We start from the raw sequence: 24,122 nt of genomic DNA, 5'->3' as shown, positions 1-24,122 counted from the left end.
AAGAGGGGAGCCAAAAGGATTAGTATTAGGAAATGATAAGATAAAGGATAAGATTAGAGCCCCGTGATGGTGGTAGCCCTGAGCACTGGAGTGAGGCATTACACCTCCGCCTCCACCTGGTCATCTGGTAACCCCAGAACTTTTGCTCAGTATAACGTCTATGACTTGACTCCTCTTGACATCTGCCATCTTCCTTAAATACAGAAATGTTCTTTCATCCATTCATTTAGTGTTTGTTTACTGAGTGTCTGCACAGGTCAGGCACTGGACTAGGATGGGGATTCAGAAGGGCTGAGACAAACAAAGCTCCTCACCTCATGAAAGTTATATTCCCATTGGATGTAACACACAAAAATGATTACAGAGTGTGCTCTATGCTCTGAAGAGAAGAAACAGAACAATAGTGGGAGGTATGGAGCCATGGGAAAAACTTTAGATATGAGGGTCAGGGAAGGCCCCTCTGAGGAGGTGACATTTGAACTGAGATCTGAAAATGTGCTGTAGAGCGTCCCATTGCAAAGGTGGGGAAAAGTCTGGCTCAGCTGGTAAAACTACATGTAGAAAACTCTAGCCATGGAAGAATAACATAGGATCAGAAATTCCCCAGTAGTCTCAATCATGGTTAGAAAGAAATTGGAATATCATAGAAAAGGGTCTTGGGCACTGGCCAAATTAAAAACAGAACTGATCCAAGCGACAGTATAAGAACAAAGTCCTCTAACATCTGGGTTAAGCACAACACTTGTCAGACTTGAATGAGTGTAAGAATAATTCAGATAGTTTGTTCAAAAAGTACATCCTGGGGTTTAACCCCAAGAGATTTAGAGAACTTTTCAAACAAATACCTGAGTTGGTTTTGATGAAGACCATCATCAGACCATCATCAGAATACATTTGGAGAACCAGTGAATTAAAAAGACAAGGAGGAGGCCTGCGGTAGGGGACAGGAGGGAGATGAGGGGGACGGATTGCCGGGGGAGGCAGTGAATCAGAGGGAGGATGCGGGCTATACCGTCAGCCTACCTTCTCCATGCCCCACCATGACCTGCGTGTATCTGGCTTCTTTGTGTGCAGATCGGCAAGCTGAGTCATAATGACAGCAGTGAATGCTAAGGAACTTAATTCTGGGAACCCTGGAATCCCTAAGGACATCCAGATGGAGATTTGGTAGGGATGGAAGGAAATTATTACTAATGGGACTCCAGTAATAGTCAGCATACCCATATGCCCCTACGCAGAGTCTTATCCGAGATTCAGGTTAGAAGATAGTCCTGGGTTTCCCTGGTGGATAAGGAGTTAAACATACTGCATTTGCAACGGGCTTGAGATCCCTCTGGACCAGCTGGATGTCATTGTTCGCATGGCGTGGGCTGCTGAGGAGCTCTTCAAAATAGGGCAAAGGCACTGGCAGAACAATTGGTTGTGTCATTCCAAACCCATCTGAGCAAATTACATGGAAAGCAAGCAAGAGTCATTATGATTTATATAAATATATGTTGCAGATTTCATTAAGATTAGGTCAGCTTTGCAGTTATCACTTGCTGAGTTGTTTGCCTGGTCCTTAATCTTCATTTGCAAACGTCGATTAGCCTCCTAAAGGGCTCCTGGTGGCCAGGAGTAAATCTAACCCTCACCTCACTTTCTTGCTTTCTTCTCTCTGGGACTTCAGTCAAGGAGTTGACTACCTGGGGACGCAGCCTGGAAAAGACCTCAAAATAGATCTTCTTATGGTACCTGAAGGCAAGAGACATGCAGATGTAACAGCATAAAACCTTCTCTACTTGGTCCTTGCTAGGGCTCCAGGTAGGGCAGAGGACCTGATTGTCCCCTTTCTGTACTCCTGCCTGCAGATAGGCTCTCATCTAGAGGGACACTCAGAGGGGGTGAACAGGATGATTGTGGATCTCCAGGTTGGCTGGACAGTCATTCAACAACGCATTGAATTTCAGTTATTAAGCCATAGGGGGCAGGCAGTGAGAGAGACATGAGGGACATTAAGTCAAAACATTAAAATGCCCTGGAAGAGTTTGTTCTTAGAGACTGGAACATAAACATGATTACAAGTGAGAATGAGGAAGAGAAATCATCATAATGCTGCACATGGCAGAGGGATTTGGGGTTTTAGCAAACAGGCTGGAGGTTTTCAAGTCTTCTAGAAACATTATCTTTTATTCCTCCAAATGACATCTTATTCAGAGCATCACACAGTTTCTACAATCTTCCCAAAATATCAATCTGACCATGTCTCTCTTTGGCTTAAGGCAAGGGTCTGCAAACACGATCTGTAAAGGCCCAGAGAGTACACATTCTGGATTTTTCAGGCCAGACAGCCCCTGTAAAACTACTGAAATCGCCCTTGCAGAACTAACTAAGCCAAACACAAGTAAGTGAATGGCCATGGCTGTATTCAATAAAACTCCACATAGAAAAACAGGCAGCACGCCAGATTTGGCCTGTGGGTTCCACTCTGTCTGCCCCTGCTTTAGAGTCACATAGACGCTCCCATCTCCTTAGTATGAGACCCCTGCCTTTTCATGATCTGAACCACAGAGCCCAGTTGGCCCCTCCTCTGCCTCCCTTCCACCTCATCCTCTGCCCCAGTTAAATGCAAGTTTAGTGGGTGAGAAAGTAAGGCAATGGACTGCTAAATGATACAACAGAAGGGTCATGGAAGCCAGAACTTCTCAACCAAACCTGGGATGGCAGGAACATGGAAAGTCAAGTCATTCTTCCTTGATGAAGTGACATCTGAGGGAAAGCCTGAAGTGGGCAGACTAAGTGAGAGTCAGCCACTGGGTGGGGAAAAAGAAAGTACTAGGGTAGAGGAGCAAAGACATGAGGGTAAGAAAGGCATCATTTCAGGAATGGAGAATTGCATGTTCAAAGTTCATAGCAACTTTGATCAGTGTGAACATCACTCTCCTGGGGGCTGAATTTAGTGAGTGTCCCCCTAACCCTCCCAAAAGCTCGGGAAGGAGCCATACTCTGAGTCATTCCGGTAGAAGCCATGCAATTTCCACCAGCCTGGATCAGAACAGTCTGGGCTACAAACCAGGCCCTATGCTGAGTTCTAGTACCAGCAGGGGCACTGAAGAGTCCATCAGAAAGTGAGATAGGATGAGGAAGATAGAGAAAAAGAAAGAATCCCAGCTGCGGGCCTCAGGACAGCAAAACCCCAATTCCAGGTGCCACCCCCTGGTACATTGCAACCTATCACTATTCTGTTCTGCCCAGCTTGGGTGCCACTGGTTCTTAAAGTAAGTGTTGCTCGGCATCATCTCTGATGTGTAGCCAAATGGCCCTGAAGACTAAAACACTTCCTTGGTCCAGTTGAGGAACCCCAAGCCCTGAAACATTCTAGAGACTAGTTTTCATTAGGGTTGATTCTGCCAGTGACAACATGGGGCTACCATTGTATCCTTTGAATTAAGAAAAAAAATCTACCATAATCAAGGCCTGTTCACAGAGATCCCTTTTAGCTTTCTTCTTTAACCTTCCATATGCTCTCCATGGACATCTTACAGAGCCTCTTTCTAAGCCTTTTGGGCTCCAGGGTTAGAGTTCAGCCCTTAATTAAGCCTCCCCATACCGAGAAGAGACAACAAAGGCTATCTGCCAGGGAGGATTTACATACTCAGCAGTCCAGCTTCTCTTTCCTGTCTCCATTCAAGAGGAAGAGCTGCAGAAGCCTTGATCTCCAAGTAGTTGTGGCCAGGAGGTGGAGAAATAAAACTGCTTTGTTGAGGACCCATGGGAAGACTGAGCAGTGGTTGCCCAAGTCTTATTAAAAGAAGAATGGTTACAACACTTCAAAAAAGAAAAAAAAAAAAAAAGTAATGTAGGAAAAAACGTGTAAGTAAGAATATGGAATTAAATGTGCCAAATGCACTGAGAGTTGGAGAAACTTTATCTCCACTGCATCAACCGATCAACTTTGGGGGTGCCTGGCAGTGATCGCGTGGCATAGACTCAGTTTGTTCTTGTGTAGACAATGTTGTCTGGCATCAGGAAGAGGAAGCCTCAGTACACACTGCAGTAAACAGGATTCCAGATTGGGAAGAAGGGTCTCGGGGGGCTCCTCATGGATGCCGCCAATAGGACAAGTCCAACCCTTCCAACTGGTGGGACTTGCCGAGCGCCAGGGAAGGAGTGAGGTGGAGCAAGCAGGTGTCCTCATGAGCCCTTGGTAGATGGGCATTTCTCAAATTTGAGGCTGGGTAGTATGTGGGGAAAACCTAAAGCATTCTAGCGTAGCATATCCACAAAGACCATTAAAGCCAGTTTTATTCTTACTCAAATGACAAACATTCATGTTGGGGAGTAATTTTTTACTCACTTGTATTTGTAAACATACCTGCTCCCTTACTTAAAACTTGTAATATTTCCATTTGGAAGAATGAATGGCATGGCCGAGTCATGGGGGCCTCTGCCAAAGTCAGGCACATGTGCAGTTCTGTTAAGGGGAGAATAATGTGGATGTTCCAATAAGTTGCCCTCTCGGGAGAGAAAGACGAGTCAGACCTACTGCACCCTTGACTACCTTAGATCATCATACCTTTGTCAGATGCCAGATACTGGGTGTTGGCAGAACCAAAGCAGCCACCACTCTGTTTGCCAAACTCTGTCTCCAGTAGTTGTTTCATTGCAGATGACCACACATGCCCATTTAAGGACTGTTTTATCACTGGGTACTCTAGCCTCCTAATTTTGATTTTTTTTCTGATGGGAACCAGGGCTTTACTACCTTCAATCCAGCCAGTTGACACAACCTGTCTCAGATTTTCATCTTTGGGAGTCTAATGTCTGTAGCTATATCTGATACCAAATACAGTATCCACCAGGGCTTAGAGGTAGATGACAGGACCCCTTTAATAAGTTTTGAGAGATTTAACTCAGGGAATTATTAGGATCCAGAGGAACTGGCTGTAGAATTGGCTACCAGAGGAACTACTGCCTCTATCTTAAGGAGAAGGCACTGCAGGGGCTCTTGTGTCCAGGGTCATAGAGATGTTGCAAGGTCAGTATCAGGAACACAATGCCTGAATGTTCCAATTGTTGCTGCCTAGCTAGTTTAGGACTGAGTCAAGTCCTGCCAGGCATGTCTGACTGCAAAACCAGAATCACATCCAAAATCTTAGCTGCAAGTGTACCTAGGAAATGCCATGTTTCATTTTTCCAGTCCGGCAACCCAAAAGAGAGAATACCTGAAGGTGACCAGCTGATGTGGAGGGACAAATCTAGAGTATTTCTTTCCCACCACCACAAGTTCCATCCAAGTTCTCAAATTGTCGATCAACCAGCTACATGTTTGATGAGATCTTTCTGGGCACAAAGCACTTTAGAGAGCACAGAGAGGTATGAAGTGTGTCCAAAAGGAGATGTTTCCTGATTTCATAAACTACTTAAATTAGTGCACTGGCATGGAGGTTCTCCTTCACAGCGGAGCTCTTTGTAGACCTTGCATGATACAGTTTTGCCGTGGAAGTTTTCTGGATCTCCGACTCTGAATCCTTTACTTCATGAGCACACACTCATATGTGCATGTCAAAGTAAGGCTCACTGATTTTAAAGTCATAGCTGCCAGAGACCTGTCTCATGTCTCGTGCCAAGCACTGTGCATGTCCTTTACATACATTATCTTGTTTCAGCTGCACAACAAATTGCGCTGGGAAGTAGGTGCTATTATCATTCCATTTTACTATAAGAAATAGAAGTTCAAAGTTACTTGACTGTCCCAAAGTCACACATTTTTGAAGTGTCAGGGAGGAGGTGGGAACTGAGGACTTTGTGGCTTCAGAGACCATTCTCCTACCATAACATTGCATTGCATTTCTTAATTAAGAGAATGGGGCTCTTCTTCTTGCATTATAGCCAACCAGGTATGGATCCCAGTGACTTTTGACTCTTTCTAAATAGGGCACCCTCTCTTAGTGCTCAAAGATGTCTTCGAGCTGGTTACTCTTGCTGAAGAAATTCAAGTGAATATGCTCCAGGATCTGCAGCTCTCCTAGGGAGAGGGAGAAGGAATGTTTCAAATCATAGCTTTGTTACCCTGGCATACCTAAGCTTCCCCAGGTGGCTATCAAGACTTTGAAACATGCTTATTTAAAATTTAGATATGTTACTTCATTAGTTCACCTTGGTAATATTCAGCCCTTGTTCTTGTATTACATATAATGTGTTCTCTCTATGCTTTCTTCCTTCCTGATACAATATAATTTTGAGGCTGAATACATGAGCTCAGTTTAGTTTAGATTCCTGGCTCAGCTGCTTACAAGTAACAAGGACTTGAGCTAATCTTCTTAAGTTTCATTTTTCTCATAAGCAAAATGGCAATAATAGAAGAACCTACTGCATAAGGTTATTCACAGAGTTGTTGAACAGATTAAATCTGATGCTGCATTAAAAACATTGGTATACTCTCTGGTAAACAGTAAACACTGAGTAAATACGAGACACTATTAATTATTAACAATTTACAAAACTCTGTACTAGGTTTTCTGAAAGTTCTCATCTTTGAAAATTCAACAAACATTTACTGAGTGTTGGGGATTAAAGGCAAATCCAATATGGGTCTCAGCCTTCTGGTCACACCACTTGCTGGAGGAGACAGATGTTGTAAACAAATGAATGAAGGTAAATCTATTGCGCCCATCCGGGAACATATCTAGCCTGACTACAGTGCCGACAACAGTGAGTGGACAGTTCCACCTGGCTAAAATGTCAACAGAGACTTTGAAAAAGTGATCCTTCAGGTAAGTCTGGAAAGATAGCTTCCAAAGGTGCCTGGCTGGCTCAGTCAGTTAAGCATCTGACTCTTGATTTTGCTCAGGTCATGATCTCAGGCTGTGAGATTGAATCCGGAGACAGGCTCTACCTTCAGTGGGGAGTCTGCTTGAAGTTTCTCTCCCTCTGCCCCTCCATCCACTTGCTTATGCTCTCTCCCCCTCTCTATCTTTCTAAAATAAATAAGTAAATCTTAAAAAAAAAAAAAAAAAAAAGATGGCTTCCAGAGAATGAAAAGAATGGGAATTTTAAGCAGAAAGAAAAAATAAGAACAAAAGCAAACTGATGTGAAAAGAACCATAAGCAATGGAGCAAATCTCAGGCCTCGGGCAGGATGAAGATGGATTTAGGGTCTGGTGGGAATACAGTGTCAGCTGTCATTGCTATCAACCATATAAATCCCAGTGCTCCACATGGCCCAGTCCCTGCACAGGGTCACATTCAAAGAGTCTAGTTACCAAGAGGTAATCAGTGGCAAACAAATTTTCCCCAGTGTTCTTACTTAAAAATGCCAAGGGATAGGAATGCGTTGACTCCAAGATTTCCTGATATTATTTTTTAGGTTTGTGCTACTCTCCCCAAAGTGTCCCGCTCAGCACCTGTGAACCATCTCACCCCTTCCTCTGTTCTCCAAGTCTTTACACGCAAGACCCTCATTGCCATGCTCCTCCTTCCTCCGTCCCAGCCACAGCCACTCCCTGGGCACTGCTTTCTTCACATCTGCTGGCCAGTCCAGAGAAGCAAGCATGGGATTCTCAACCTTAGTGTGCTACAGGGCAGCAGAGAGGGGCACTCCGACAGGGCTAGCTCACCTGGTTTGGAGGAGCCAGAGGCTAGCTCTAGCTCAGTGGCTTATAGAAGGCCTCAGAAAGCAGATGGTCCATGACTTGAGATGATACTATTTGAGAGGATTTGGACAGATGGAAAAGGAGAAAGAAACCCATTTGTGGGGAGAAGGACGGAGGCTAATAGACCCAACATTAATACACCATCTCTGTGCACCGGGGATGGTTGTGTTCTCTTTGTTCCCAGCACGTCTGCGGTGCAGGTTTTCTGAGAAATCTTTTTTTTTAAAGATTTATTTATTTATTTATTTGACAGAGAGATCACAAGTAGGCAGAGAGAGAGAGAGAAGCAGGCTCCCCGCTGAGCAAAGAGTCCGACATGGGACTCCATCCCAGGACCCCGAGATCATGACCCGAGCCGAAGGCAGCGGCTTAACCCACTGAGCCACCCAGACGCCCCTTTTCTGAGAAATCTTAACGTTTTGGAGATTGGGGAGGGACTTCGATATTCTGCCGTCCGGCCCCTCTGGATTTAGAGATGAGATTTAGGCCCAGAGAGAAAAAGAATACACAGGTTTTTGCTTAAAATTCCAAAACTTACTCTGAGAATCACTTCTTTGACCGAGTCACATTCTACATTTATCACCCTCGGGAAAGTGTGTTTTCTCTAGTCATGAGAGTGAATCTATAGGCACTAACGCCTGTGCAACAGGCGACTGTGTTCTTTGTGTGTTCTTTTTCACTAGGCTTGGCTGTCTGGGGTGTGTGCTTCAGGATTCACCGTACCAGGGATGGAATGCGGGGGAGGGCAGTATGGAGTGAGAGTTTTCAGGATTGGGACTGAGTCTAACCCTGCCTGGGCTCTGACACTTACAATATTGTGGGTCAGCTTACTTGGCCTCCTGGCCTCAGTTTCCCAGGCTGTAGCATGGCGCGTGCAATCACACCTTCTTCCCTGCGTGGTTGGAAGGATCCATTGAGACGATGTGCACAGAGCACTGGAAAGGGGCTGGCACGGTGTCCCCACTCAGTCAGTGGTAACGAATATTATTAGTTCTGTTGAACAAACACATTTTGCAGGCGCCTCGCAGCATAGACATTCTAATATGCTCAGTGTCCACGTCAATCTTATTTATTGGACTTTTCTTGCCTTCTGAGCCACAGTCAGTATTTACAGGCAAGGGGCAGTGTTGGCAGCATTAACATTGACTGGGGGGGGGGCCTCCTGGGGGCCTCGAGACTGTCCCTTCCTCAAGATGGTCAGGCCACACAGCCCTCGGGGGGACAGCACGGCCCTGCCAAGTGCGCCCGGCATGGATCGTGTGGGCAGCAAGGCTGGCACAGCCCCTGTCCTCGCTGGGCAAGGTAGGCTGGCAGATGTGGGTTCCGACACAGACGTTGCCCAGGAGAGAAGCAGCCCCTGGTATCAGGATTCGCTAATTGCTTCGCCTCCTGGCACAGCATTCTCACACAGCCCTGAAATAGCTCTTGCAGTTAGAAAAGGACCCTTCCTGCCATCCGTTTTGTGACAATTTCTTTTCCAGGGACAAAGCCTGGCTCAGTTATGAGATTTGGTTTTCAGAAAAGGCTCTTGTGCTGTGCCCAGTTTTCCAGCTGGGCTGTTCTCTGGACTAAAAAGAAAATTGACTTGGCCAAGTTCACCTGGAAAGCCTATTTGCTCAGTAGGGCTCTCCCCGCCCCCCACTTTGGACACCTCTACTAAAACCTTCTCTCTTAAAGGCAAGATACACTGATCGTTTGGTTCATCCCTGGCCAGAGAATAAAACACACAGACTTCCTTTTATCTAGCATGTTTACGATCTTATTTCTCCCTACATAATTTTAAGCATGGCTGTGTTTCACAGTGTAAAGGGATATCCTTTGCTATTGGAAACATTGATTATGACTACTTTGCCACACCCTAGTTTTGTGACCTTGAACAAGTGATTTAACTTGCTGGGGCTGGTTGCCTTGTGTGTAAAGGGTAGATTATACAGTTTACTCTTCCATCTTGCAAAGATTATAGGAGTTAAGTTATGTAAATTACTTGATACTGTGCCTGGAGCATTGTAAGTTCTCATTAAATGTCCCTGCTATTATTTCATGTAACTAGTTGCAGAACAAATAAAGTCACATCTCTTTTAATAGCACAATTAATTTGTCAAGCTCCCCATGTGCCCAGATTACCAAGAAGCCCAGGATTTCCTACTGGGGCCCCCTCCACTGCCCTGAAAAGGTCCAAGAATGTTTAATCAGCACAAAGGAGGCCACTCTGGTGCAAATGCTTCACCTGGACCTGGAGAATCCAGTGAGCAGGTGGGCCCCCATTTCTTGCTCTGGCTTCATACAGACTAGACATTAAAACCTGGCCCCGCATCCTCCAATGAGCCAGTAGCTTGCTGCTTGATGTCAGTGCTGGTCCAGTGGTGGTTCTTCCAGAATGTGGATGGAGGGCAAGGCAGTTTCCTTCCCCAGTGGAACGCAGGTCAGTAATCCAGTATGCCGCCATGGGCTAGTCTCCAGACATGGCCACACTTAAACTGCAGGTGCTAGTGGTGATCCTTATGTGGACTGCAACTGGTTAGTTCAGACTTGTTGCTAGGACACTGAGATGGGGGACTGTGCCAATTCCAAAGCCAGATGATCTAGGTTCTAACATGGGTGTGGCCTGTGCACCCTTGGGCAATTTATGTGACCTGTCTGTTTTCCATTTCCATATCTGAAAAGTGAGGGTCTCAATAGGGAAATAGGGAGAATTAAATGGTCAGGGACACACAAGGCACCAAGAACAGTGCTCAGGAGATACCAAGCGCACCAGAAATGCAGGTTACATAAATAAGAGTTCTCCGTTATCACTGGTGACCTGTGTGACCGTGGGCAGTTCATTCATTCTCCAGCTTTGGCTTCTTCATATGTAAAATGCAGCAGATGGAAATACAACCATATCTGAGTCAGGAGATCCGGCTTCTGGTCCCAATCTGCCCCTAATTAGCTCTGGATATTGGCAAGTAACTCTGTGTCATTGTACTGTAGCACCCTCACGTATAAAACAAGACACCAGGATTAAATCATCTCTAAAATCTCATCAGTCTAAAGATAGACGTTTCTATTCTCTTAGTATGCTGCTATTCATTGCTCAATATCCACGATCCTTTAAATCCATAATGCAGTTTTTATTGTCGGTATATAGATATGATTACTTCTGGGGGTTGAATCAATTTGGAAAATAAAGCCTCATTTTCTATTTACAATGGCCCTATGAGAGAATCATATTGACAAGAACAGCTCACACAGCTTTAGTGCCCACTCTGTGCCAAGTCCCCTGTGAAATGTGGGCTCTACTTCGCTTCATCTCCACAACAGCCCTCCGAGTGAGGGGGTATCCTTATTCCCTCTGTTCAGATAAAGACACCAGAGGCTCAGAAGTTTAAGGAACACGCTCAGTGCTATACGGCTGGCAGGTAGTGGAGCTAGGGTTCAAGCCTGGGCCTGCTGGGCCCATAGGAACATGACTATTCTGCAGAGAGTTACTCATGAACCTGCCTCCCCGAGAAGGCTCCCAGACTCAGTCAGCAAATAATGTGCCCAACTTCACTTAAAGTTAGAGGCATGGCGGAGACCAGAAATCAGACTTTCTCCCGCCTCATTGGAGTGTGTTACACCTTGCAGCCTCCCAAACACGCTTGCTTATGGAATCAATGAATACAAATGAGGGCTGATTTGTATTCATTTGCAGCTAACTGGCAGATTTACACACTCTCTGCTGCACACCTCCAAGAAACACATCCTCAGGCTTTCAGAGATCTGTTCTCTCTCTCTCCAACTCACTCCCTGGCCCTGGGAAACTGGGATCATAGCCCTGTCTGTGAGCTCATCAGAACTAGACTCCAGTGAGGGCCACAGTCAACACCAGTCGAACAGCAACACCGTGCTACTGCTTATCCTGGTAGGGAAACCAGAGACCGAGTCCCTAAGTGCTGGTGACACAACTGCTCAGGACAAAACAAACCATGATCAATATTAGGGCTGGCAGAAGTTGTGAGCATTGGAAGGAAGGCATGGGAGGTGATTAGGGCATTGCTCCATGTCAGAGGACACCCATTATTAAGTTCTTGAGTAGTGGAAATTGAGCCAATGGGCAGATGACAGAAGGATCCCATAAGGTTGCACCTGCCTGTTGATAGCCATGCCAACATCCATTCTACTTGTGCCAGTGAAGGTAAGTTTAACTACAACAAAGAGAAATACTCAAGAAGAGTTAAATAATGAGGCCATCAGGAGCTAAGGGTGGGAGGGGTTCAGGTGTAGAACTATTAGAAGCTCAACAATACTGTTGATAACCAGGTCCTTTCATGTACATTCTGCTGCATATAGCAATAGCTTTGTCTGAAGTCTGACCACTAATGGTTATTGTCACAAAGTGGATGCTAGTGGCAATCAGGACTACACACTTTTCTATTCATCTCCATGAAGGAGAGAAGAAAACCTCTTCTCCAAGTACAGAATATAACCTTTTCATCTTTCCTCCCTATTTAATTGGTTCAAGTTAGCTTATTGCCTACCCCTAGGCCAACAGCAGTCACCAGAGGTGATCATGTACAGATTATATTAGACTAATCAGATGGCAACCATTGAATTTATTCAGGGGTAGAGTGGCTTCCTCTGAGTCACATGAACTGCATGGCCAAAGAGTAGATCCATCAATAAAATCTGGTTCCTGTTGGAAGGGTAGAAAGATTGCAGGGTAGCCAATGGTGTACATTAGAGTTCCTTTTCCAGGACATACCAGTCTTGGAACCCTTAATGAAGCTCAGCCAATCACCATGTTTCATTATCCTGGACCCACAAGTTAATAAGATTTTAATCCTGTCCCAACAATAAGCCTCATAACTTTTACTTGATTAGCTGGAATAAAAGCTCTTTCTCTCTTCCTCTGTGTAATGGTAGTATGCAGCTCGAAGTCCCTAAATATGTTCTTGCCTTTTTTCCCATCACAAAGGAAAAGCATCCCAGGGAAGATGTCAGAGCACAGAGACTTCCTGAAGAATGGGATAGAACTCTGAGGACACTATGGATTGCTGACTCAAACTATACCTGGAACTCACCTGAGCACTTTTCAGTTTTTGAGTCAATCAATTCTCACTATTTTTAAATCCAACCTCAGTTTTGCCTTCTGCTGCTTACAACATGAAGAATCCTTACTGACATAGCAGAATCCAGTTCAATTCATTGAAAACATTTCCAATCATCAGAGCTGCTTCCAAAATAAAGCAGGCCACCTCCTGTTCTCCTCTGTCTTCCGTCACTGGAGGTGTTCATGCGGAGACTGGCCAACCATCTGTCCAGGATGCTATAAAAAGGATTTCTACATTGGTGGGAGGCTGAAAAACCACCTTCTAAGAACCCTTCCAATTTCAATATGCTAATACCCCTTTTAAGCCAAGGAGAAAGTGGAAGGTATGCTGAAACATGGATAGGAGAATATAAATCAAAGTTACTTGGATAAAAGATGAGAGTCTTTCTCTCTGAAGGCAAGAGATGAAGCATGATTCAGTCATTTGTTCTTTGATCCATTTTTATTCAACAAATGTACATTGATCTCTAAATATTTGCTAAGCACTAAAGATGTAGACATAAACAGAAACCAAAAGCCCATTTTCATAGCACTGACTTTCTAGTGGTCATGCTGTAGTGGAAAGAGGTAGGTTTGGATTCAGAAACACCTGAAGGACAGTTATGTCCTCTACTTGGTCTGATTCCCCGATCTTCGATTTCTTAATTGGTTAAATAGGAGCTGTAACACCTACTTTGTACAGTAGCATGATGGTTAAATGAGATCCATGTAAAATACCTAATAAAGGCCAGGAACAAAGCAGTTAATCAACAAATGGTATTTCTCTTCCATAGCTAGAGCACTAATGGCTATATGTTCAAGGGAAAATTCCAACATTTCATCTTCAGCATGAAGAACCAGTTAGAATGGCAAAGTTAACAACAACAACAACAAAAAGTTAACAAAACAGGAAACTAATAGTGGTGAAGATGTGGAGAAAGGGGAACCCCCTTTACACTGTTGGTGGGAATGCAAACTAGTACAGCCACTCTGGAAAACAATATAGAGTTTCCTTAAGACATTAAAAATAGAGCTACCCTATGACCCAGCAATTACACTACTAGGCATTTACCCCAAAAATGCAGATATAATGAAAAAAGGGGCACATGTACCCCTATGTTTGTAGCAGCAATGTCCACAATAACCAAACTGTGGAAGGAGTTAAGATGTCCTTCAACAGATAAATGGATAAAGAAGATGTGGTCCATATATACAATGGAATATCACTCAGCCATCAGAAAGGATGAATACCTACTATTTGCATTTACATGGATGGAACTGGAGGGGATTATGCTAAGTGAAATAAGTCAAGCAGAGAAAGACAATTATTATATGGTTTCACTCATATGTGGAACATAAGGAATAGCACAGAGGACACAGGGGAAGGGAGGAAAAACTGAATGGGAAGAAATCAGAGAGGAAGACAAACCATGAGACACTTGGACTCCAGGAAACAAACTGAAGATTACAGAAGCCAGGGGGTTGGGGTAACTGGGTGATGGGTATTAAGGAGGGCACATGTTGTGATGAGCACTGGGCGTTATATGCAACTGATGAATCGCTGAACACTACATCAAAAACTAATGATGAACTATATGTTGGCTAGCTGAACATAAAAAAAAAAGGAAAATGAAGAATACTGTAGCTCCTCCATTACAGTTGAGGATGAAGCCAGAGAAATAGTGTGTTCTGTCTTTGTTATTGGGGGTCTACTTTGAAACATGGTTGGGCTTGCCAAGCCTGAGAAATTCTGGAGACGTGACACATAGGGATAATAACACGTGCCCCACAAAGCAATCATCTGAGGATTAAATGAGATCATGGATTTCAGTTTAGACACAATCTTGGACAATGGAAGATACCAGTAACTTGCTTCTTAGGCCAGGAAGGAGACTTGTGCTCATTTAAAAATGTAAATGAAAATTTTAATTCTTTTTTTCATAACTTTCACCCATTTTAGCTTCTAATACCCTGTTAAACTCTTTAAAAAAAAAAGATTTTATTTATTTATTTGACAGACAGAGATCACAAATAGGCAAATAGGCAGGCAGAGAGAGAGAGAGAGAGGGAGAAGCAGGCTCTCTGCTCAGCAGAGAGCCTGATGTGGGGCTCAATCCCACGACCTGGGATCATGACCTGAGCCGAAGGCAGAAGCGTTAACCCACTGAGCCACCCAGGCATCCCTTCTAATACCCTGTTAACTAACATTTGACCTTTCTTTTATAATGAGATATTTTCCTGAAAGAAAAAAGAAAAGAGGAAAAGTAAGTATGATTTTTTTAATCATAACATCAAAATTTTACAGCTGATTCCAAATAGCTTTTCTCTTCCTTGAATATCTTCTTACTCCAAACATATCTAAAGGAGTCCTTTTTGACTAGAATAGATAGGAATAGGCAGGAATAGATAGACAGGAATAGATAGACAGATCAATGGAACAAAATAGATAACCCAGGAATAGATTCAAGTATGTATGAGAATTTAATACATGATAAAGGAGACATCACACATCAATGAGAAAAGGAAGGATTATTTAGCAAATGGTGCTGGGACCCCTGGGTAGCAATTTAGGGGGGAAAATCAATTTTAGACCCTTACTTCACATCATGCAGATAAATCAATTCCAGATGGGTTAAATAATTAAATATAAAAAATATCCAATCTTAGAAAAACTAGAGAAAAAAGAGAGTGAATAAGAATTAAATCTCCAGAGAAGTAAGAACTTTCCAAGCTTAGAGCAATGGAATAAAGCACAAAAAAGATTAACAGATTCAACCACTTACAATTTAATTTTTTAAGTCCAGACATATAAAAGTTAAAATTAGTCTTGAAATAATAGTTTCAGCAAGTATTAACAAAGTGTTAATTTCTTCTATAAATGACTCATATCAATCAATATAAAAATACAAATACATAGATCAATAAATGGAAAAGGTACAGAAAAATCACATATAATCAAAATATATCTAATAAACAAATGTGGGATAAGATATAATCTCACTAGCAATTAAAAGGATGGTAGATTTTAAAATAAAGTACAAATTTTAAAATAAAAATATTTCATATTGGTAGAAGTACAAAGAAATCATCACACTTGGCTACTGCATGGAGTAGTATGAATTTGTGTAATGCTTTTAGAAAGCAGTTTTTTAATTTGTACTAAGACACTTGAAAAGACTTCAGATAAGTTTAAGGGGCATTTGCAATTTTCAGAATCTAAGCTAAAAATATTTTTTAAAGATTTTATTTATTTATTTGACAGAGAGAAATCACAAGTAGGCAGAAAAGCAGGCAGACAGAGAAGGGGAAACAACAGGCTGCATGCTGAGCAAAGAGCCAGATGCGAGGCTCCATTCTAGGACCCTGAGATCATGACCAGAGCCGAAGGCAAAGGCTTTACCCACTGAGTCACCCACGTGCCTCTAAGCTAAAAGTATTTTTAAATGTTAGAGTGAGAAGAGACACAAGAGACACATTAGCAAGAGACTCTATGTAGCATAAATCAAAATAATAATTGTAAGCCATATTAACAACTAGGAGGAAACAGAGTCAATTTTGATATATTTGTAAGGGCCTGGTTAGCCAGAGGGAGCCATTTGGTTGTAAACTTAGATTGACCCTGCCCCTCTCAGAGGACTTCCTTGCAAAGCCCAGATACAAGCCGACCTAGCATGACTGTGCAGTTTTCCCTGTGTATTGCAATCTCATTGGCCACCTGTATACAAGCCAGGCTCAACCACCTCTATAAAAGTTACTCTATGAGGCTGGGAAAGGTTGTCGCCTCTCGGACAACCTTTTGATTCTTGATGCTTGGCACGAAATAAAGTTTTGCTTGACCTTCACTTTGTATCCGTCCCGCTCCTTTGATTATGGACCCAACATGTTCACCCATGCTTTATATGATGTTAGTAGGTATATCAGTCAGGGTTCTGGAAGGAAACAGATGATGAGTTCACATTAGAATCACTTGAGACAGGTTCGGGAAAGAAATACAGAAGTATGGGCAGAGTATAGGAAAACTTATTATACAGAGCTAGCAAAAGAGTTCTTGCTATCTCTAACTCTGATGAGGTGCAGGAAAGGGGCAAGGAGAGAGCTGTGTGGGGAGGTGCACCTTCAGAGGAGCTGTGACTTTTTTTAAGCCAAGGGACACATTCATCCTGAAGCCAGCCACTCTGGAGTGATCCAGGAGAGTAAATGTTCTAATTATTATTCACTTCCTTCTCCCTTTCAACCTTAAAAATAAAAATAGCAAGTTAGTTTACTAGCAAAATGAGTTTATCCAGGAATACCAGAGGAATTACAACTCAGGACATTCAAACCACGGCAAACCATAGGTAAGTCTTCAGAACAAAGAAAGAGGCCTACCTTTACAGAGAAAAGGAGGAAGCTAGGAGGGATCCTTTGAAATGAAAGTCCATTGAAGGAGAGGGAGTGTTTGGGGGTGTGGCAACTTCTCATTGGCCCAGGGTTGGTGGTTCTCACTGGCTGAGCTGTGGTGGTTCTCAGGGGCAGGTTATTGCTAGGCAAAGAGAAAAATCTTTCCTCCTGTTGAGATTTGTCAAGTAAGCTTTTTTTTTTTTTTTTTCTGTCAAGGTATGAAAAAAGCTAAGCTATGACAAAGGGTACATGCCTGAGAGCACTTCAGGATTTCCCAATTCCATTTTGATAAGGTTTTCCTTTATTAATTTTTACATCCTCAATAACTTTCTAAGATTCCCCTTCGGCAAAGACCACTGGGAAGCTGGAGAGCAGGTGAGCTTTTTGATATCTACACACATCAGCTTTTAAAACAGGGAGAAAAGAGACATAAAGAAATCAGGGGAGATAAGACGAAGATCCCCAGTGCAATGGAGAAAAGCAGCATCTAAGTATACTCTTATGATGTGAACTAAGGGAAAGAGGAAATAAAAGAAATACACCCAAATACTAAGTTTTGTGTTAGGGTCTTAAGATAATTAGTAAAATTTTCCTTTTCTTCATATTTTCCAAATTTGGGGATTGGTGAACCAGGGCGGGAACTATTCTCTTTAACCTTCGCATCTCCAGCACAGAACATGGTATTTGGCATATCACAGGCATTTAATAAAACTCAAATTATCACTCTTACTGTTGCATATTGTTGAGAAGTTTTTGTCTCCAACCCAGGAGATGCACAGACCCCATCTCTCTCTCTCTCTCTTTTTTTTTTTTTAAAGATTTTATTTATTTATTTGTCAGAGAGAAAGAGAGAGCACGTGCATAAGCGGGCAGAGTGGCAGGCAGAGAGAGAGAGAGAAGCAGGCTCCCCGCTGAGCAAGGATCCCCATGCGAGACTGGATCCCAGAACCCTGGGATCATGACCTGAGCCAAAGGCAGCGGCTTATCTGACTGAGCCACTCAGGTTCCCCAACCCCATCTCTTATTGTATCATTAAGTAGTGGTATTAACTCCTTTCACTAATATTTAAAATATTAAAATATTACATAACAGTATCCTCATTTTAAGGTATCTGGGAGCAGGGAGGAGGTTAAAAAACAAAAAAGACAGGAAATTCATTAACTTAAACCATTCCTCATTCCTTGTTTCCGCACTAGTCACCTTCTTCTACCACTTTTTTTCACTCGTCTACTATTCTAGCAGTACCGTCATGAAGATGGGGATCTTGACCAAATTTTCATTTCCAAGGGATCTGAGTCTTAAGAGGTTAAAAGGCTTTTGGGGGTCCCCCTCAAGTACTAGGGGGAACCTCAGCAAATCCTCCATAGATGAAACATGGCCTTATGATGTAGCAGAAATATAATTTTCCATAGAAATTGGGGTCAGTCATGCTGGCCAGTATAGGAATCCCTTCTCTTCTTGTTGATTTGTTCACAGAAAGTGTCTAAAAAGGCCAGAGAATGACCTCAGCTTACAAATCACCAGAACCATAATGGTAGAAACACTACTCCTGGGGTAGTACTACCTACAAACCCACCAAGCCTAAGATTGCTAGGATAAGAAGCCAAAGGTCTTCAAAGGGTTGTTAAGGATAATAGTACAAGAGTCTGTTCCCATGTCCACATGAACCAGTACATTCTGGCTTTGTGGCTGAGCTACTGGTTTATAGTATTTCTCACATTCTGTAGGTTAGTACCCCCTGCTCCTGTGGTGTGGTTCCCACATGATGCCATTCATGGGACCTTCTTAACTATTCCTTCATTCTGTCAAGACAGTTGTTTCTGAGTAGTGGAGAAACTGGTAAGATCAGTGAAGACTGTGGATCTGAGTCCATGACTACACTTTCTTAGATGTAAAATGTGTTTCTTGGTCAACAGAGATGGTGTTTGAGATGTCATGGTATGTATAAGCATAATTTATTTTTAAACTAAGAACACTGGTACTAAAAGAGCAGTTTGAGTTGGAAAGGCTAATCAACACTCAGAATTTGTGCCCATCCCTATTAGAACAAAGGGTTTTCCTATCTGTGGGAGGAGGGGTGCAATGACATGGTATTTTAACAAGTAGCTGACCACTTTCCTCTGGAATGATGCTATGTATGGAGCTTGGAGTTGGCCTCCAATCTTGACAAGTTAGGCACTCAGGTTGGTACAACCAGGCCAGAGTGGATGAGGGGGATGAGTCCATGATGCATACCATGATGCATACCATGAAACCATGCATACCCTCCGTCTCTGCTGTCATGCCCACTTCATATATAGGCCCACTGAGCAAGCCCTGGGGTGTGCAAGGACTCCACAAGACATTCTTTCTTCTCTACCTGATTTATAAGAGCTTCCTCTGGAATGGATACCCTCAGATAGGAATCCATGTAGGACATGTGTCTTCACTCTCTTTACCTATTCTAGGTCCTGGTTCATCTCTTCCTTACAGATCTCTTTGTCCCCAATCTTCCAATCTTGTTCTTTTCTGTAAGCAGTCAGCCAACCCATTAGCCACTGCTTTTGTGTCTGTAATGTAGATCTATATCTCAGACCATCTTTCCTTCCCCCATGAATTGAACAACCAGGCATAGTGCCTAAGGTTCTTTCTGTTGGAGTAGTCTCCTTCATTTCTTTCTTTTTCAAAAAAGATTTTATTAATCTACTTGAGAGAGAGAGAGTGAGAGCATAAGTTGGGGGAAGGACAGAGGGACAAGCAGACTCCCTGCTGAGCAGGGAACCCAGTGTGGAGCTCGATCCCAGGCCCTGAGATCATGACCTGAGCCAAAGTCAGATGCTTAATTGACTGAGCCACTGAGGCACCCCTTCTTTCTTTCTTTCAGAGACATCTCAGAGTGGGGAAGTGCAGCAGCCAGCCGCTTCCAGCATATATGCCTCAAACTTTGCAGACCCATCATTAAACCAGGCCCGCACTTCTTGCCCCCCATTAACTGGTCATAGCTTTCATGAAGCTAGAGGTATGAGCTGAGGGAGAGGCAACAAAGCAGATGAGGCTCTAGGGGAGTCTTCCCATCTGTGAGTGCAGTTTATCTCCCAGACAATTGAGGCCTCATTCTCTATAGCCCATTTATACTTTATAATGCAATGCTACTGTGTGTGCCAATTTTATGCTTCAATGTCTCAAATAACATCAAGGTCAGGTTGAGCAGCTCAGGTCTCATAGTCACTTGGTGTCTCATGGCTAGACATTCAGTTTCTACCAGGGTCCAGTAAAATGTTTTTCAAATAGAGAATAATTGTCACAGAAGAAGTCCTCATTACAAACACTAGGAGTCAAGCACCTTTTGGGGCTTGCCAGAGGCTTCATACAGTACCGCTGTTTGCTATAGATGTTTTCAATACCTTTGGCCCTGCAGCGTCAAAAAGCTTTGTAATGCTTTACACCACAGACTGGACTTGTTACAGAGTATTATTATGCTCTATGCCCCATTCAAAGCTGTCATCATTATGAGTTACTCAATAAACAGGTCAGAGGAGCATGACCAAATGCGATGTATGTTATTTGCAACACCCAAAAAGACCCACAAGTGCCGTGTTCCTTTCTTCGTGGTGCCTGATGAGAAGCAAAGCAAATGGACTCTAATTGTGATGTCATAATGCTGATAAGCATAGGGCCACTGGACCCTAGAAACTTCATCAATGTGCTAGGCATTTGAAATTTAACAGGATTTGTCTCCTATCTTCCGACATGGATGTATCTTATTAAGATATAAAGGATGTTTGATATTCCTGCTAACCATAACCAATTAGCATAATGTCATCAATGTAACAGACTAGGGTGATATTTAGTAGCTTATGAGAATAATCATGGCCCTTCCAGACTACAGTGACGAAGAACAAGAGAGCTGACACAGCTCTGGGTCAAGACAAGAAAGATATACTGCTTTATTGTATACATCGGATGATTTTGATTTTGCCTACTAATTGGATGGGACAAAAATCATTTGCTGGGTCATAGCTACATGTGCCAGGAACCTGTGTTGGGTTGTTCCAGGAATGATGTTAACTACTTCCAGAACCATAGCTGGGAGTAGAAGCACTATTTGGTTAAATTTGTAATAACTAACTGTCATACTCTGTGACCTAAGTGCCTTTTGTAGCAGTCAAACTGATGAGTTAAATGGGGATTGGGTAGGAATCACGACTCCTACAATCTCTCAAATCTTTGCTGGAAGCACTAATTTCTGATTCATGTGTCTTGTTCGGGGGACAGTTATCTGTTCATGTTAGTTACAAGGTCTTTCACTTGGTCTTGACCCTCCCAACCATCCTAGCCCTTACTCTGATAATTCTATAAATATATTCCCACTGTATAGTCCAGGATTGGAAAGAAATGACAAGCGGTGTTTGGGCCACTGGATCCATATGAGACATTCTAGATTCATGATCCCATCTATTTCCTTGTCTCTATAAGGCCCTATTTTGAAAGGGGGACCATGGTAATTTTTCAGGTCTCTAGATGTTAGCTTCTATTAGAAACCAGTATCTAATGACCATGGAAGACATAGCTACTATCTCTTTTTTTTTTTTCCCCCAGGATATAACACCCTAGTAAGTGGGTGCAGGTCCCTTTGGAGAGGTCTTTAAGGTAGATTCACATTTATACACATGGAGAAACACAACAAGGTCCTTCTTCAAGGAGGGCCACTCTCACCCATGGCTGAGAGGTTGTGGATATGTAAATTGGTTTTTGTTTAGGAATTAAGTAAAAAGCTGAAAATCTCCACTGCAGGGACTCAAGTCATATTTCTGCCCAGTAGTCTTGGAATTTTTACTGTATAAAGCAGTACCTTAGAGATTATTTTGTGTGTAGGGATACTGTGGTCAATTAACCCCCTTCACAGATCCCTGAGAGGTAAAATGTTTTTGTGAGCACTCCATTGCTGTGTCTATCCTGTTACCTGTCTCTAAATGGTGAAGAGCTGCCACCTAGCTTATGCCTTGTGGGATCCCATTAACTCCACCAAGATCAGGAAATCCAGTTCCCAAATCTCCAGCCCACAGGAGACAGCCAACACAACGTGCTTTAAGGAGGTTTCTCCTCCTCTTGCCAGTGAATGTGTTATTGCCTTGGAGAAGGGTATGTCTCTAGTCTCTCCCATGAGGATATCATTAGGGGCAAGCCAAAGAAATGGCACATAGTAGATTTAGTCTTACATTCCCATCTCCCTGAGTGAGCATTCAGACTCCTTCCTCTGAAACCTATCAAGGAAATTCCGGTATTTAAATCTCATTAACTTAAACTCTTCGAGTACAAGCTTCAGTGATCCAACCTAGGAGATCATGAATGCCCAGAGTACATGGCTTAACCAACACATTCAATCCCCAATCCTAGAAGGATGCTTGCATGTTCACAAATCTGGCCCATTAGAACTTACTGTTGTCTCCTTCTTACACTAAAAACCCCCTTATAATTAAGTCCCACCCTGCTGTCCAGGCCTTGAAACTCTTCTGGTGAATAAGTTCTTTCTGTAGGCACAATTTTCTGCCTCTCAATCCTTGCTCTTTTTGGTCTGGTAATGGGCCTGGAGACAAGGAGATGTTCTGGGAGTGAGTTCTGGGACAATCAACTTCAGCTTCCAGTGCAATTTCCCCTCAGATGACAAGCATGTTGACAGTGGCTGTGGGGTGGGAGTCAGAGGGGTGCACAGCTGGGACTGACTCGTAGACAAAAGAGGCTGAGAGGAATTTGAAAAATTCAAGGATCTAAAGTTTTAGTCTCACCCTTATCCATACCTGCTCAAATAACATCACCTCACATCTCAGGATCACATACTTTCCCCACCACAGTCTTTTACCTATGGTGTAGCATTGCACCAAATATGCAATGATTGGTGCTACAAAGACATGTGGCTTGGTCCTCACCACAGCTGCCTTTTGACAGCAGCTGAGGGGCTTCTTCAAACACAGAATGAAGGCCTCCTGAGTGTCTCCCATGTTCTCAGCTCAAGGTTTACAGCTTGCAAATTCTCCTTTCACTCAGGAATACCTCCTAGGGCCGAGAAGAGAGGCCATGTGAATTCATAATATTTGACAAATATCACCACAGAAACAAAGTATCCTAGGCACTGCATTTGTCCCCACCTTCATGTTATCCATGTTATTGCTGATGAGAAATTAAATAGTCATGATGCATGTCACGGCTTACCATGGGTCACCCGTATCCATCTCCCCTTGGCAAAAAGGTTATCCCTACATTAGTCAAACATATGAGCAACCAAATCCCAGAATCCAATATTGAAGGTCTCTGTTCTGGGACCTCATACAATACCATTTATTGCTTTAATCAAGATCCCAACGGGAGATAAATGGCAACCTTTAGTTAGACTTTAGTTAGACTAATTTGATAAAAGCTTAATAAACATACTACTTTACAAAGACAAGAGGAGAGTGTAATATAACCACATAGTACATTACCCCAGGGTGGTAGCAGCACCAAGTCTGGAGGTTGGATGGAAGGAAAAAGTTAATGGCACCTGGAAGGGGAAAGTCACGTGGACAGGAGTTCCTTGACAGGAGCTTTGATCTTCAGCTGAAGAATGCAGTCTGCCTGCAGTGAACCCGCAGGAAGGGAGCAAGGAGAAAAATTAACCCAAGGTCATTCTACTCCCTCCTTCTGCAACCCTGCTGGGATTTCCCATTAGCCAAATGCCAGCTGGACACTAGACAGAAGAGAAAGTGCTGATATGTCCATACCATTCAGACTCCCAGGACACAGAGTCGGGTAAAGGGGAATGGATGCAGAAAGACAGAGCAAAGGTATCTAACAGAGTGGGGGAAAGCACTGTGTAATTTTGCCCTAGTGACATGATTCAGACAAGTAATAGACACTTGGGGTGCAGTGGGGGGCTAAAATAAATATAACAAAATGTTAACATTTTTATTGTATTATCTTTAGATTACAAATGGTTTCATTACCTTCATAAACCTATTATTCAAATTGCAGTGAAGTCTATGCTCTGAGCTCTCTAAGAATAGACACCATAGCTTTCAAATAAAGCTCTATCCCCATAGTAC

Source organism: Mustela erminea, chromosome 6, assembly GCF_009829155.1.
Source record: "Mustela erminea isolate mMusErm1 chromosome 6, mMusErm1.Pri, whole genome shotgun sequence".
In the NCBI taxonomy this organism is placed as follows: domain Eukaryota; kingdom Metazoa; phylum Chordata; class Mammalia; order Carnivora; family Mustelidae; genus Mustela; species Mustela erminea.
Note: the sequence above shows the minus strand (reverse complement) of the source record.